The 18058-nt window shown below is 36.3% G+C and overlaps 1 protein-coding gene and 1 long non-coding RNA gene across 8 annotated transcripts in view; one reads left to right on the top strand and one right to left on the bottom strand.

Annotated features, from left to right (window-relative positions):
• The window catches only part of Dbp80 (putative ATP-dependent RNA helicase Dbp80), a 203323-nt gene that overhangs the window by 57265 nt on the left and 128000 nt on the right, over nucleotides 1-18058 (bottom strand). The window lies entirely within an intron of this gene.
• Nucleotides 1-18058, top strand: part of LOC139353190 (uncharacterized) — a 140127-nt gene that overhangs the window by 64546 nt on the left and 57523 nt on the right. The gene's annotated exons all lie outside the window — the stretch shown is intronic.

Genomic DNA, 18058 nt, shown 5'->3' with positions numbered 1-18058 from the left:
AATTGGAGGAAGTTAAATTAGATTAGCAGATGGTATAACCCAGTATTTTTGTACATAAAGAGATACACTTGTGATCGCTTATCCCGATAGTGATCTGACTAGACATGTATATCTTCTGAAGATAGACAAGTCTTCGTCAGTGTTTGGTCTGGATCAACAATCAAAAGCTTTAAAATAGCGGAATTCTAGGTAAAAAGAACCATTACTTCTTCCAAGGTACACGCGAATGAAATGGTCGCTGCCAAAGCTTTAATGGACTCGTTGTTAAAGGATATATTGAAAAATTTAGCTTCAAGGCAGCACATTTGTGGGATAATGAAAGCCCCTAGTCTGGTGACCGGCCAAACAGAAGCCATCAAAAATAAAAGCCACTTTCTAAAAGAAGAACTCAAGAAAGTTAGAGGAATTACAGAAGGACCAGGTGAAATATGTGATAATGCCAACCAAACAAATTCTCCTCACCAACGACAGCAGCAGGTTCTACTGGAACCAAAATAAAGACCTGATGTGCGAACAAGAATTGGGCTTCCCTATCCTGGGCGCGCAGTTTCCTTCTCAGCTGTCTCTTCTAACTAAGAGCACCTTTAAGCCTTAAGGAGCCAAACCGTTGAAGAGCCAGTAGAGGCGGTCTGTATGGAATTAAAAATTACTCTCTCATATTAATAATAATTAATATCATTGTAAGCCTTCAGCAAGGTGCTGAAATTTATCTGGTTATCGACATCAACGTCAAATACATAACACACAGCCACTCAGAGAGTACGAGGTTTACTTACGCTGACCCGAAAAAAGATTATTACTTTGAACTTAAAACCATTTAAGTTTAATTGATTTACATTGCATTATGTTTTAAACAAAACTGTTTCAGGCACAACTTAATGTCATCTGCGTCTAAACACTATATGCTGGATGACAACTTTTCCTGGCCTAAAATCCATTTTTCGAAAATCGTTAAAATAAAGAATAGGATAACATCAGAAATCAATGCTACGTTACAGAAAGTTTAACAGAAGATATCGGCTGTTAAATAAGCTGTTGGCAGTGAAGGGCGCACGTGGAGAAAATAATTGAAAAAGCAACCCCTTTTAAATTATTTCAATAACTATTTAGAAAGAAAAGGCTTAACTAATTATTTGTGAACTTCAAGTGTTAAAATATAACGCGGTTTCTATGCGATTGAGTGTTTTTTGTGCCACTTTAATCTTTAAAAAATAAAAATAAGAACTTGTCTTTGAATACAGATATAAAGACAGTTTTAGTTAGTTGCACCGTAATGTCTATATAGTGTTGTAGGGATTTCAATTCTTGTTCATATGAATGAAATCTTAAGGGAATCTTCGCGTGGCAAACTTGGAAGGAATCTTTAATCTGAAATCCCAGTTATCTATCCTTGATAGTTTTGGAGATATCTGCGTTCAGGAGAAGAGGTTGGCGTTATAGTTTCTAAATCACTTAAAAGAGAAAAAAAATACAATTTTCCCTATTTATTTAAAGAGAACTATAAGTAGATTGGAAGAATTCAGCAAATAAATCTTCAGATTCGGGATCCGTAGATGCCTCAATAGAGTTTAATCGTACCGATGATGGCAATGCTAAATACTTTCGCTTAGCATTAACCAAGTTATAAGACTTTCGCTTAGCATTAACCAAGTTATAAAACTGCCTCGGATCTTTTGAAAATTCAAATTTACATTGGTTTAAACACATGGAATAGCAATGATTGTTAAGTACATTAAAAAAAATCGGATGGCCTTCTCGACTTTTTGTACTTTTTATAGAAGATTGTTTTAAGGTTTCTAAGTCTTTGCAGCTCATTGTTAAGCCAAGGAGGGCTGTCTAACTTAGGAGGAAGACTATCACATTCACTAAAAGAGTTTAGTACACTATAAAATAGTTCCGTAGCACTTTGTGAAAGGTTATCAAGAAATGTCAGGGAGATTGATATCACCCAAAACAATCAAGAGATCCCCGTCGGAAAAATGAGATAGAACAGTTTTTATTGCCGACAAATGGTGCTCATAAATTATTAGGTTGGATCCAGGTGAAATACACGAATACGTTACATAAATAGAAAAATATTACAAAGAAACTTTAACGCGAACGAATTCTATGTCATCGGGATTAAGAAAGTATATTTTCTTCGATGTTAAAGTAGAGGAACCGCCAATTAGCACCCATTCCCCCCCCCTAATAGGAAAGCGATCTATACGTATTATAATTGTTGGACAGAACTTCAGAGTCTGATATCCGTTTTCAGTCTCAGTAAAGGTCAGAATGTCTTCAGAAAAAGCATTTTGATAGGACAAAAATAAACTGCTCAGCTTTTTGGGGCAGGTACTACCGTGGAAGGCCTATTATTAGTTCTCTGTCTGTTGGGGACAAATTCTTTAACGACCAGTTCATCATTAAGCCAAAAACTTTTAGAATTTAGTACTTTAAATACTTCAGGAGGAGCAGGTATTTTAAATGAAGATATCCTACGAACATATGGAAAGTTAAACACTTCCACTGAGATGGGAATTCCTGGTGTATAAATTCCAAAACATCTGCAGATGTGGTTTCGGGGGTTAAACGAGACACAAATAATTGCTTCCTATATGGAACATAAGTCCACGCAGATTCATATAGTCTTTTACTCTGCCAACAAGTCCAGTACATTTTGGATGTATGACTTTGTCGCAGAAACGACAAGAAATAAAAACGTCATTAGGTGACGATTGTTTTAAATATATAAATTTGATTTACAAATACCTCACTTAATAGTATATAAAAGTATAAGAGCGCATAGAGACTGCGAGAGCGCAAGAGAGTGGCTATTGACTGAGCGTAGCTTGCGAAACACAATTAAAATACACACGACAAAAGGTTAAAGGACAAGAAATAGAAGAGAGATTATAGAAAGCTATGGGAAACAACAACAAAAACTTTTGAAGCAAATGCACCACAGCGTACAGGAAATACAATAACAAAATGCTTAGGCCAAAAATTAACATTTAGTTTTGCTATAATTCCTATAATTAAATAGACAATTAAACAAAAACAGACAATTGAAATCGCATGAACGGAACAAGGAAGACATTCTGTAGTATAACAAATGAATTATTTAATTTATTTTTATTTATATGTTTATATTATCTTATATTAAGTTTAATATAAACATTTTTGTACGTTTACTTAAAAAAAAATAAAAATCATAAATATACTTTTTACAAACTCAAAATTAATTTTATATTTTCCAAAGTCTCGATCATAATAAAACATCTCCAATTCAACTGATTTTTAAAAAAGTTCTTTTTCAATATGTTTCTTTTTAAATTTAAGGCTATCTAATGATTCTCCATCGTTTAAATAATTAGTTTGTATCATCTCACCCAAGCAAAATGAATTAGATTCTAGCCATTCAACATTTTCTAAAATATCTTTTTCGATTAATCCCTGATGTTTTATTGATGTCGTGTTATTGTGTTCTTCATTATTTAACTCTAACAATTGTGTTTCGTTAACATTACGTTTTCTTTTGTTATCTTTGCCACAAAGAATTTTTTTATTAACTTTAATTTTGTGATCTAAACATTGTTATATTACCATATAGTGGGGTCCCAGTTAATAAAACGATTTTTTAGCGTTCAATTGTAAGATTTCGTGAACTCACTCCCTTTGCTTTATTATATGTAGATTCAACTTGATCTGTTCTATAACAAGCTAATCTTTAAAAACCCTAAACTTTTTTCGGTAACTATTTTTAAGTTATACAGATTAATTCTTTCATCTGAATAGTCCAATGTAGCAAAATTTTGTTTCAAGATCATTACGAATATTTTTATTAAAATCCTTTTTTTTTTATTGTACAGATAAATGAATCAGTATCCATATGATTTAAGTGTAACTTTTCCTGAAACTTTGGCTTCATATATTGGTAAATCATACAAATCCTAAGAACATTGGCTTATTAAATAGATCAAACAATCTTTTCATTTTAATAGCACAGAAATTATCATTTATTGTAGTTGCACTATGGAAATTGGATTTTGAAACTAAAGTTTTGGCACAATGTGCTTTTCGTCCAGTCTTGGTGCTATCCGGAGCTTCCCATGCACTAACAAGCTTAATACCGACCCTGCGCTCGGTATCTTCCATTGTTTTTCCGTAATTCATTAATTTAAAAAAATCTTTTTCAATATTATTTTTTTCATTTTGGCTATGTATGTAAGATCAATGTAATTCTTTTACCAAGGCTTTTGTAAGAACTGAACTTCTCTATGGATCTTTTTCAGAACTAACCAATTCTGTATTTTATTTATTTATATCCTAGCGCTAGTCACATTGAGTTGATATTTTACGTTATTATTATTTTTAAATTATTAAAACAATTTCTCTCACTCTCTTAATTAATATTAACGACTAACATCAAATTTTCATAGTTTCTTAGTTACTATTATTATTGTTTTTAATATTTTGTATTTTTTTTATTGTTTTCATTTCATTTAATTTGTATACTTAAGTGTACTGGTATTTCAAAAGATCTTTAACTTTATTGTAAAATTGTGTTGCGCTCCTAATTGCTTTTTATTGGTGCGGTAGATTGTTCCATAGCCGGATACCATTTATGAAAAATTACCTTCTCGAACACAGTGTTTGTATTCGAGGGCATATGTCATTTTTGGATCTTACAGATGTGGCTGGGGTAAGTTTATTGGAAAGATAATTTGGTTCTCCACTATTTTGTGAAAGAATATTAAAGTTCTAAGATCGATACAGGAGGTCAAATTAAGGTCAAGTATATTATATGTCAATTCTGATACATGGTCAAAACGTCTTAAGTTAAACACATAACGTACAATAGAATTAAAAGCTACAGTTAATGTGCGCAAATCCCGCGCATCAAAATTTCCAAAATTTTTCTGTGCCTTAAAAGAGAGTGGGCAGGAGGATATCTTGGCGATTAATAGTCTAACTTCCTCAGTTAGGAACGATTTAGAGAATGAAAATTTTCTCAACAGAGCATATGTACGTCCTTTCGCTTTGACTATATTGTTGCTCCATGATAAAGTATTGTTAAATGTTATCCCCAGATTAACTGCATTCACTTCATAGCTAATCGGCGTATGGTTTATATATAATTATACCCGTTACTCGTAGAGTAAAAGGGTATACTAGATTCGTCGGAAAGTATGTAACAGGCAGAAGGAAGCGTTTCCGACCCCATAAAGTATATATATTCTTGATCAGGATCATTAGCCGAGTCGATCTAGCCATGTCCGTCTGTCTGTCTGTCCGGATGAACGCTGAGATCTCAGAAACTATGGGAGCTTTGGCGTACAGATTCCTGAGCTTCTTAAGCAGCGCAAGTTTGTTTCAGCAGAGTGCCACGTCCACTCTAACGCCCACAAACCGCCCAAAACTGTGGCTCCTACAGTTTTGATGCTAAAATACAAATTTTATCTGAAATGTATTGTTCTCATCAATAGGTAAAATACAAATTTTATCTAAAATGTATTGTTCTCATCAATACCTATTGCTTAAGAGAGAACTCTCGGTGATTACAGGAGAAAAAATACAATTTGACCTGTTTAAGTGATTAGGGTAGCTAGAATTAGACCATGAAACAGAACTATAAGTAGATTGGAAGAATTCAGCAAATAAATCTGCAATTTCGGGATCCGTAGATGCCTCAATAGAGTTTAATCGTACTGATGATGGCAATACTGAAGACTTTCGCTTAGCATTGACAAAGGATTCTGCCTCGGATCCTTTGAAAATTCAAATTTACTTCGGTTCAAATACATGGAATAGCAATGACTGTTAAGTACATTAAAATTAGTACGAGCCACCACATATCTTGAAAAATCGGATGGCCTACCCGACTTTTTGTACTTTTTATAGAAGTTTGTTTTTAGGTTTCTAAGTCTTTGCAACTGATTGTTAAACCAAGGTGGCCTGTCTAACTTAGGAGGAAAACTGTCAGGAACACATTCACTGTAAAAAGAGTTTAGGACACTATAAAATAGTTCCGTAGAACTTTCAATATCCAAGCAATTATATAAATTTGTCCAGTTATCATGTTGTTGAGTTTATTATAGTCACATTTACGAAGCATATATTGGGTTGGCAAGAAAGTCATGTCGTTTTTTTTCAATATTTTCAAAGATGATTTATTTATATCAGGACTTATAATTAATCAATTATGTATTGGCCGTTTTGTTCGACCACTAATGACCATCTCTCGGGCAGCTGCATAATTCCGCGCTCGAAGAACTTTTGGTCTTTTCCAGCAAAGAATCGAGACAAGTGGTTTTCGACAGCCTCATCTGAATCAAAGTTTTTACCATTCAAAGAGTTTTGAAGAGAGCGAAACAAATGGTAATCTGAAGGTGCTAAGTCCGGACTATAAGGTGGATGTGGTAGCACTTCCCAATTCAGCTCCGTTAATTTTTGCCGAGTGACCAAAGATGTGTGGGGCCTAGCGTTGTCATGGTGAAAGACTATACCCTTGCGATTAGCTAGTGCCGGCTCCTTTTCTTTAATTTTTTCCGCCAAATTGGATAGCTGGCGACAGTACACATCTGAATTGATGGTTTCATTCCGTCCCAGCAGCTCAAAGTGCACTACACCCTTCCAATTCCACCAAACAGACAGCATAACTTTCCTCTGATGGATATCGGCCTTTGATGTGGCTTGGGCTGGCTCATCTTTCTTGCTCCATGATCTTTTTCGTTGGACATTATTGTAAACAACCCACTTTTCGTCGCCAGTAATGATCCGCTTCAAAAAAGGATCGTTTTTAATCCGTTGCAGCAGAGAATAGCAGATGTTGATACGCTTAGTTAGGTGAATTTCCTTTAAGTTATGCGGAACCCAAACATCGAGCTTGCTTACGTAGCCAAGTTTCTTCAAATGGTTTTCAACCGTTGTATGCGACACACTGAGCTTCTCTGACATCTCCCGCGTTGAATAGCGCCGGTTTTCATCCAGCAAAGCCTGAATTTGTTCGTCAAAAACGGCCGATGGTCGACCAGAACGTGGGGCGTCTTTAACTCCAAAATCTCCAAGCCTGAATTTGGCAAACCAGCGCTGACATTGGCGATCACTCATGGCATCTTTACCATACACTTCGCACAATTTTTCGCGAGCTTCGACCGCTTTTTTTCCTTTTCGGAAGTAAAAAAGCAAAATATGCCGAAAATGCTCACTTTGGTCCTCCATGTTTAATTTGCTATAGCTTCCACAAATGTTATCGAATAATTACCAAATTTTCGTCGATAGTACCTAAGACAATAAGCTTTAAAACGATACTAAAAAGTGTGACCCTGGTGCTCGATTAGTCGTAAATAAATTAGATTAAAAACGATTACTAAAAAAAACGACATGACTTTCTTGCCCACCCAATAGTTTTAGTTGGAGAAAGTAAAGGAGAGAGGGTATCAACGCAGGGAAGACAAATTGTAAGTTTCAATGTGGGATGAAACCGGTCTTCTGGCACAACTAGTGGGTCAGTTCTAGATACCGTGACTGGAGATGGATCTAAAACAAATACAAGATCTAGTTGTCTGTTTAGTGAATTAAGTTTAAAGATAACTTGCTGTAATGATAATTCTAACAGAGCGTCAACGAAGTCATGGACAGATAAAGGGGTAGAGACAAGTGAGTCAGTGGAAGGGGACCAAGAAATGTCAGGGAGATTGAAATTACCCAAAACAATCAAAAAATCCTTTTCGGAAAGATGAGATATAACAGTTTTTGTTGCAGACAAATGTTGCTCATAAATTGTTAAGTCGGATCGAGGTGGCATATAAGAACAAGTTACGTAAATAGAAGAGGATTACAAAGAAGCTTGAACACCAACGAATTCTTGTCATTGGGATTAAGAAAATATATTCTCTCCGATGTTAAAGTAGAGGTAACGTCAATCAGCACCCAACCGCGACTCTCATCCTGAGGACACCTAGAGTGCGAAGATTCAGGAGCAGGCCAAGGAGTAATGCTTTATGGTCTCTAATGCAACAGCCAAAAAATTAAAATTTGTTTTTTGAGAATGTCAGAGTTCATTTTTTGAACTGTGCGAATCACTTACCGATACCGAGCATGTTTCTAGCCGTTCCAGTTCCCTTGGAGAAACAAGATGCGATCTGCGTATACAAACTGGCTACCTGTCCCGAGTATCGATTGATTGGGGATGTATTTGGAGTACATAAAAGTACTGTGCACAAGTACTTTCATATTGTTGTTAAAGCAGTATTGAAACTTACGAGTGATCTAATTTCTTTCCCCAGACTGGACGAATGCATTCAAAATTCAGGTGCATTTCAAAAAATGTGTCACATTCCTAACGTGATTGGAGCTATTGACAGTAAAATTTCTTTTAGAATATTAATTACACATTTTAAACGCTATATATTAATTGTTCAGGAACACATATTCCTGTTAAAGCCCCAAAGATTGGCTACATGGATTTCGTTAATCGAAAGGGATTGACATCGATGGTCATGCAAGCTGTAGTTGACAACAATTACTTGTAAGTAAATACATATATAGATATTGATTATAGATAGATATTTATTTTTTGATTTAGAGACGTCAGCCTGAAATTTTCCAGGAAGTGACCACCACGCGACGGTTTCTAAAGAATCTGGAATTTTCAAGAACCATAGCCTAATTATTCCGGAATTTGTAAAACTGGTGGGAAACAAAGAGATTCCCTTCATTATCCTGGGAGATCCTGCACATCCATTGCTACCGTGGCTTCTAAATTTACATACTGGACACCTAACTCCACAGGAAGAGCCGTTCAACTGCTACCTTAGCTCGTGCAGAATAGTAGTGGAGAATGCCTTTGGTCGATTGAAAGGACGCTGGCGGTGCCTGGTCAATAGAATAGATATTGGCTTTAAATTTGTTCCATATGTTGCTTTGGCTTGCGCGACACTTCATAACTTCGTGGAAGGAGAAGTTTACGACAGTCAACGAATATGAAAGTAACCAGCAACCACCAGACTGGCATTGTAACCAAGTATTGGAATCTCCTGAATACGATCCATCTGATCTTAGTTTATACTCGTTTTGTTTCGAAATATTTCAGCTTTAATTGGAGTAAAAGAATTCTCGCATGAATCTTTTGGTCTCGGCCCGATCCTCCGCCAGAACGTCAATCATGCTCTGCACAAAGGTGGCATCGATTTCCCGTTGAGCCTTAAGGAACTCCTGAGTGTGCATCTCCAGCCTGTCCAACGCCTCCTTGTTATCTGACATCTTCTGAATCATCTGCACGACGATTGCCTTGGTAAAACTGGTTTAATTAATCTCCTCTGTTTCGGTGAAGACTTCATTGGCCAGGTCAACGAAGCCATCGATTTCCACAAATCCCTCCTCCGATGTGCCCACACGTACAGCCTTAGACACTGGGCGAGTCCCATACATCTCATCGAGCTCTCGAAGTAGGTGCACGTTCTCCTAGCAATCCCACTGACTGCATTGCTGCGTTTCACTTCAAAATATGTTTTCTTTAACATTCGCAGTTTGGTTTTAATTTGGTATCCGGATTTGATCATATTTTTAGACTTTACCGATTCTGCGAGGCCCCTGTAAGCCAGGTTGCTTCGCTTGGTCTTCCCATCGAGCTTGCCCAATATATTATTCTCCTTCACCAGGCCAAGCAGCTCGGTTATCTCGGCGTCTGACCAAAACATTCTCTTTGATTCTATGGCTTTTTCAATAATTATTCCCTTTTCTTTCTTTAATTTGGGTTTTAGTTTCAACTTTTTTGCACGGCGTTGCCACCTGATTTGTATAGCGTTAAGTTGGTTGCGCATCACCAATTCACGCTTGGAGGCTGAAATCATAGTTAACTTTCGTGTGTTGTCGAATTCAAGAAACGATGTTTATACACACACGAATCAGCCCATGAAATGAAAGCGTGAAATGGCCATCGCATAAACGGAGTAATAACTTCAGAGTCTGATATTCGGTTTCAGCGAAGTCTCAGTAAGGGCCGGAATGTCTTCAGAAGAGGCAGAGGAATAAGCATAAAGCTTAGGTAGATTCACATTAAGTCCCCTAACATTTTGATAGGCCAAAAATAAACTGCTCAGTTTTTTGGCGGAGGTACTACCGTGGAAGGTCTATTATTAGTTCTCCTTCTGTTGGGAAGAAATTCTTTAATGACCAGTTCATCATCAAGCGAAAAACTTTTAGAATTTAGTACGTTAAATATTCCAGGGGGAGAAGATATTTTAAACCAAGATACCCTAAGAACATAATGGAAATTTTCCACTGTTTGTTTTGAGATGGGAATTCTCAGTGTATAAATTTCAAAACATCTGCAGATGTGGTTTCAGGGGTTAAACGAGACTCAAATAATTGCTTCCTATATGGAACAACCAAAAGTCTCTTTCTACCTCCACCACGAATCTGAACATTGTTCGTCTGATTATCGAGTCCAGAGCTCACTTTACCTATAGGCACAGAAAAGCACGTAGTGTTTGACCCCTTAGGCTGACTAGCAGAAACAGGGACTCCTCCAGAGCTTTCGGTACTAATGGGTACTGCCGGCAGTGGAGCTTTAAGCCCCAAGCGCCAGTGGATGCCGACATAGCTGCCGTTGCCGATCGGAAAAAAATACTGAAAACTAAATTCGGATTCGGAACGTTTGCCTTTACTTCCACAGATTTTAAAGGAGCGGTCTTTTTGCGTTTATGTGACCGAACTGACATTTTTTTAGTGTCAAGTTCTTTGAAATCATAAGTTTATCAAAAAGTTTCTTAAAACGATCATTGGTCAGCGCCACGTAGCCATCCAAATCACGCTATATTACAACGCAAGAGGCACAAGTCCACGAAAAACCAGCGCGGATATCAACAATTCCTAACTATGCCAACAAATCCAGTACATTTAGGATGTATGACTGTATTGCAGAGACGAGAGTAAATAAAAGCGTAGTTGGGTGACGATTCAAACCGACAATCTTTTTTTGAAAGCAAGAGAGCCATTTTTTTAAAGTATTTTACATTTATAAATTTGTCGAATTACGATCGGGTTCCATTAGAGCGGAGTGCGTTTCGGTCTAAACACAGGCGTCGATTTACAGAAAGTGATTATTCGTTCTTGTAACTGCCTATACTGTTCCTGCGAACCACACACGGCGACAGCGCCACAACGCTGACGCCTCGCTACAACAGTTCCTCTCAAAAAAGGACATGACAAAATCCACGAAGCCTGCAACGCAGCCGTGTGTCGTGCTACACTTTTTGTAGCGCCGCACAGGCATCAGTTCTAACGGTACCTTGCAAGGCGAGCAGAGAGAAACAATGATATTGCAAAAATGCAGGACATAAGATGACACAAAAGAGGACACAAGAAACTAGCATTCCTTATACACTGAGATATACCAATCACCGACAAATTTAAAATGTAAAAAAGTTATTTATAAAATTAAAAAAAACAAACAAAAGAATTTTAAATACACACTCAATTTGACACTGGGATCAAAAAATAAAAATACAGAAACACAAGAACACAACAGTATTAGAGCGCGTAGAGACTTCGAAAGCGAGAGAGCGCGAGAGAATCTATCGACTGAAGCGGGAGAGATAATACAGAAAGCTATGGAAATAACAACAAAAGCTATTGAAACCGCGTACAGGAAGTTAAAATAACTAATACACAGGCTTAATTCCATATTCAGATTTGTTAAAATTGCTACAATAAATTAGACAAATAAACACAAAAACCCGATTTAAAACATAATCGCGGCTGTTATGTTGGGCTAGGTCACAAAACAGGGCACCAGTACCACAGATATTAATCAACAAATTGACAAAATCACAGAGCACAAGACAACCACAACCGGTCTCAAGCGACGCTGGTCATCTCTCTGTGCTTTGTATTTATTGCGAAATGGTCAAAAAAAACGAGTGAAATGTGAGCCGTTGCATTATCTTGGTGCAAACACCCACAGTTGCCCATAGTTCTAGTCAACGAATAATGTTCGAATAATATTCCTCATTTGTTCCGGGTTTAGGGTATTCATAATGCATCCCATTCCACCCCGAAAATACTTTTTGCCCGTAGTAGTACAAGTGTCATTCGCATCCTGGAATATATTCAGAGATTTATGAGGAATAGTCAGATATCGCAAACTTCTCTATTGGTCGATACTGTCGATTCTTGGGTTTTGAATTTGCCAAAAGGAGCGTTTTGCAGGCGAATGAAAAATACTATCGGAAGGGAAAATGTTACCTAAGCAAAGTTTCACAACACTGCCTAAGGGAATAAAATGAACCTCCTTACGTTGGTCAATACTGAAATTCAAATTTCTGGCGTAACTCTGTTATCGGTGTAACAATGCAAATATACGACTGTAGATCAAAAAAGTCTGTGGCGGCGTTTGGCTGGAATCGCTACAGCTTATTTATACCCGAATATATTCGGACCAAATTTGATGATATGGACTAGGACAATATGTGGTTTAAATAAAAAAAATATTGTAGCTATAGGATATGGTTGCACGACCCGCTTCGTTACGGCGTATATACTATCTGCAATAGAAACAAGATATTTGGAAAAGTTTCAGCCCTTTAGTTTAAAAACTAAGCGACTAGACAGACGTACAGAAGAACAGACGAGCGGACAGTCAGACATGGCTGGATCGAATCAATTAGTGATGCTGATCAAGATATATATATATATATATACTTTATGGGGTCGGAAACGTCACCTTTACTGCGTTGCAAACTTCTGAATGAAATCAATATACCCTCTGCAAGGGTATAAAATATAATATAAGTATTATCTTACTCGTATCACGAAGAATATGAGCGCCAACGAGAGGGCAGACAGTTTATCTAAAATGTCCAGACATCAGATGTGCTTTGTAATCCAACAAGAATTTTTTGATTTGTTAAAATTTTCGAAGAATAAATATTCTAGCACATTCTGGACTCTGCTCAATGTATTTCTTCACCCGTTCATGGCCCAAACAAAATTTGTCATACCCATTACAACAAGACACACAAATAACATCCCTTCAGTTCTGCTGTAGGGACGCGGTGACATGTATGAAGGCAAAAAGCTTTTTTGTTTTTTTGTGCCTAAAACGCTGTGCCGCTGTTGACGTCAGCAGAGAAGTCGGCGTAGCGTAAAAGACTGCCTAAGAAAACAGTCGTGCAACAAAGAGAGGCAGATATTCGGAGATTTCCCTCTCTTTCTTTGTCTTATATGCCTTCACTCGGCGCTCTCAGAGACAAATTTTTTTATTTTTTTTTTTATTTATTTATTTATTTATATCTAGCGCTACAAATGCACACTTATAATTATCGCGCTAGTCACATTGAGTTGATATTTTAAATTATTATTATTTTTAAGTTATTAAAACAATTTCTCTCGCTCTTAATTAATATTAATGATTAACATCAAATTTTTGTAGTTTCTTAGTTACAATTATTATGGTTTCTAAAATATATATATTTTTATTTATTTTTTTTGTTTTATTTTATTTTATTTAATTTTTATACTTATGTGTAATGGTATTTTAAAAGATCTTTAACTTTATTGTAAAATTGAGTTGCGCTCCAATTGTTTTGTATTGGTGCGGTAGGTTGTTCCATAGCCGGATACCATTTATGAAAAATTACCTTCTCGAACACAGTGTTTGTATTCGAGGGCATATGTAATTTTTGGTTCTTACAGATGTGGCTGGGGTAAGTTTATTGAATAGATATTTTGGTTCTCCACTCGTCACTATTTTGTGAAAGAAGATTAAAATTCTGAGATCGATCCAGGAGGTCAAGTTAAGGTCAAGTATTTTATATGTCAGTTCTGATACATGGTCAGAACGTCTTAAGTTAAACACATAACGTATAATTGAACTAAAAGCTATAGTTAATGTGCGCATATCCCGCGCCGTAAAAGAGAGTTGGCAAGAGGATAACTTTTGGCGATTAATAATCTAACTTCCTAAGTTAGGAACGATTTAGAGAATGAAAGTTTTCTCATCAGAGCATATGTACGTCCTGTCGCTTTGACTGTATGGATGCGCCATGATTAACTGCATTCACTTCATAGCCTTTCGACTTTGGTTTATACATAATTTTTGGAGTGAAAGTGTTGAATATGGCTTTTTACCAATTCCCAAGCACTTCGATTTCTTAGGATTTATACCCAAGCTATTTTCCGTTGCCCATTTTTCGACTAGTGACAACATTTTATTACTTATACGGACACAGGCATGTATTTCAGTTACGGGTCTACTAACATATATTTGGACATTATCAGCATATAAATATACTTCACACTCAGACAGGATACTAGGGAGATCATTGACATATATAGAAAACAATAAAGGACCTAGCACAGAACCCTGTGGCACTCCCCTGGATAAGTTCCGGAGAGAAGAAACTTGCGTCCCAGAGACGACTGCTTGATACGTATTCGTTAAGTACGACCTAATAAGCTTCGTCGCATTAGTGGATAAATTAAACATACTCCTAAGCTTGGTACAGAGAATGTTATGATTCACAGAATCAAAAGCCTTACTGTGGTCGAGGAGCGTCAAAAACGTTACGCAGTTACTGTCCAGTTCTTGTCTTATATCCTCAACAATATTAGTGATTGCAGTAATACAACTCCTTTTCTTACGGAATCTAGATTGTTTTTCATCAAGTAGAGAATTATTAGCTAAGTATAGTTGAATCTGTGAGGACATAAGGTTTTCAGACTTTTGATAGAAAAGGTAATATTGAAATAGGTCTATAGTCATTGTTTAGCTTAGGAATTGGAAAAATTTTGGCGTTTTTCCATATTGTCGGAAAAAAGAGGTTGTAAAAGCCGAGTTAAAAATATATGTAACATGAGGGAACATTAAGGGGAGCAAAAGCTTAACAAATTTGGGACTCATTTTATCGAGACCTACAGCATCGGACTTGACATGTAGAATACTAGCTAGGACATCACTTTTTTTTTACATATAAAGCTTCGACATCCACCTCAGACTCCGTCTGTTGCTTACATTTTCCAAAACCTAACCGTTTTAGTTTGATCCATCTGTTTTTATATATATATATATTGATTTCAGTCAGAAGTTTGCAACGCAGTGAAGGAGACGATCAGCATGACTAGACGAGTCGATCTAGCCATGTCCGTCTGTCCGTCCCTTTCTACGCAAACTAGTCTCTCAGTTTTAAAGCTATCGGGCTGAAACTTTCCCAAAAGTCTTATTTCTTTTGCAGGTGGTATATAACTCGGAACCAGCCGGATCGGACAACTATATCTTATAGCTCCCATAGAAATAATCGGAAAAACAAATTTAAGAAAATTATATCTTTGGTGATTTTTATCTATAACCTCCTAAGCTTGGAAATAACATTTTTTAATTAGTTTTGAATTTCGAATTAAATTTTATCAAAATCGGACAACTATATCATGTAGCTGCCATATGAACGATCGGAAAATTGGTGGGAAAATAATATGAAATAAATTATATTTTATATGTTTTTTAACATATAACCTCCTACGCTTGGAAATAACATTTTTAAATTAGTTCAGAATTTCGTATTTAATTTTATCAAAATCGGACGACTGTATCATATAGCTGCCATAGGAGCGATCAGAAAATTGGTGGGAAAATTATATGAAACAAATTATAGCTTCGGTGTTTTTTAACATAAAACGGCCTACGCTTGGAAATAACTTTTTTTAATTAGTTCTGAATTTCGAATTTTATTTTATCAAAATCGGACGACTATATCATATAGCTGCCATAGGAACAATCAGAAAATTGGTGGGAAAATTATATGAAACAATTTATAGCTTCGGTGTTTTCGGACATACATATATACTATACAACTAAATTTAACTGAAATGTATTGGTCTCATCAATACCTATCGATTGATCCAAAAAAATGTGCCCCGCCCACTCTAACGCCCACAAACCGCCCAAACCTATGATGGTACAAAATTTTACCTGAAATGTATTGGTCTCGTCAATACCTATCGATTGATCCAAAAAAAATATGCCACGCGCACTCTAACGACCATAACGCTTAAATCTGTCTACCGCCGGTAGGTGGCGCATTTTAATCTCGCTTTGCTGCTTGCATATCTCCATTTCCCTTTGGTCCCTTTAGCTGAGTAACGGGTATCTGATAGTCGAGGTACTCGACTATAGCATTCTTCCTTGTTTAACATATAACATCCTAAGCTTGGAAATAACATTTTTTAATTAGTTTTGAATTTTGCATTTAATTTTATCAAAATCGGACGACTATATTGGTGGGAAAATAATGTGAAACAAATTATAGCTTCGGTGTTTTTTAACATATAACCTCCTACGCTTGGAAATAAAATTTTTTACGAGCTACGGAGACCCCGTGATGAAAACGCCAACAAACCCTGGGAGGTCTTTGAGATTGTATCAACGATCAAGGTAGACAATATAATCGGAGGACGAGGAAATGGATGCCAGCGGTGGGCAACGTGGTGTGAGCTACGGATCACCACCTATCAAAAGCTGCCGAAGGATTCACAGCGAAACTGACCCCCAGGTATGATGGTCCTTACCAGGTCGTAAATTTCGCCTCTCCGGTAATCTGCAAAATAAACCACACACAAACAAAGAAAGAGCGACTATCCATGTTAGCGAGTTAAAACAAAAGGTTCAAAAAACAAGCGAGCTGCCTGCGAACACAGCGGAGGACTAACAAGTGCAGATCCAGACAGCAAGGCAACAAGAGTCAGCGTCGGGAATTCGCCAAAGTCATCCGTGATTACGCCAGGCAAAAAGGACAGTCACAAGGATACAGCACAAGGATACGATTAAGGATGTTTAAGATCGAGAGACACAAGGATACAGCACAAGGATACGATCATGGATGTACCTGGCGCGAAGGACCAGGTTCGATCGATTTGGGGTTTCAAGAGGCGTTGTCCTAGCTCAGAGCCCAGCGATTACCGGCGAAGTAGCGGAACAGCAACTGACAGAAACCCCGAGTGCCAGAGAACCACACTAACAGCCAGGAAGGGCAAGCAGTACACCGCTCTCTGCGAGTCCACGGCGCAACAAGCGCCATTAGAGCCAGCACGTGGCGACACCGAGACCAACCGAGCACCCCCCCGCTGTAATAAGTAAAACGAAAATAAACCCACTGTCATTCTTAGAATTCTGTGCTTTTTCACTGATCTACGGGGCAGTCGCGTCGTATAAATTTGGAAGGACGAACACACAACCGCACGAATCTCTTAGCGAGCAGACCAACAAAATCAGTTCGTTACCCAGTTAAGAAGTAACGGAGTTATAGCCAAACTGCCGGACCCCTATCGATTTCAAGTACCTGCGGTGGACACGATTCAGGGAGAACTGTTTATCTTAAGTCAAACATATATTTCCATCGCTGTAATAAAAGATTAAAGAGATTAGATATATATTTTATTTTATATTATTATTATTTTATATTATTCTAATTTTATATTATTCTTATTTTATATTATTCCTATTTTATATTATTCTTATTTTATATTATTCTTATTTTATATTATTCTTATTTTATATTATTCTTCTTTTATATTATTCTTCTTTTATATTATTCTTCTTTTATATTATTCTTATGTTATATTATTATTATTTTATATTATTATTATTTTATATTATTATTATTTTATATTATTATTTTTTTATATTATTATTATTATATATTATTATTATTTTATATTATTATTATTATTATTATTATTATTATTATTATTATTATTATTTTTTCTAAAAAAGTTTTACAAGTTTTCATATCACTTTTCCAAAAATAAATATTTTTCAAAGGATTAAAAGCAGAAAGTTGCTGATATCTATTGAACATATTCCTGTTAAAGTTCGATGGCGACATTCTAGCGTAGTTAAATACTATAGCTCTTGGCGTGAACCAAAATTTTTTTCACATTTAAAAGTTGTAAGTTAAGATGACGAACAGATAAATACACACTAAACTATATGCAGATGTGATTATTATTTACTTTTTCTTCAAGAAAAGTTGAAAAGATACAGTAATGGAATACGAATTTAACTGTGCACTTAAATTGA

This window comes from Drosophila suzukii, chromosome 3, assembly GCF_043229965.1.
Source record: "Drosophila suzukii chromosome 3, CBGP_Dsuzu_IsoJpt1.0, whole genome shotgun sequence".
Lineage (NCBI taxonomy): Eukaryota > Metazoa > Arthropoda > Insecta > Diptera > Drosophilidae > Drosophila > Drosophila suzukii.
The sequence above is the reverse complement of the archived record's forward strand: the minus strand, read 5'-3'. Positions and strand labels throughout refer to the sequence as shown.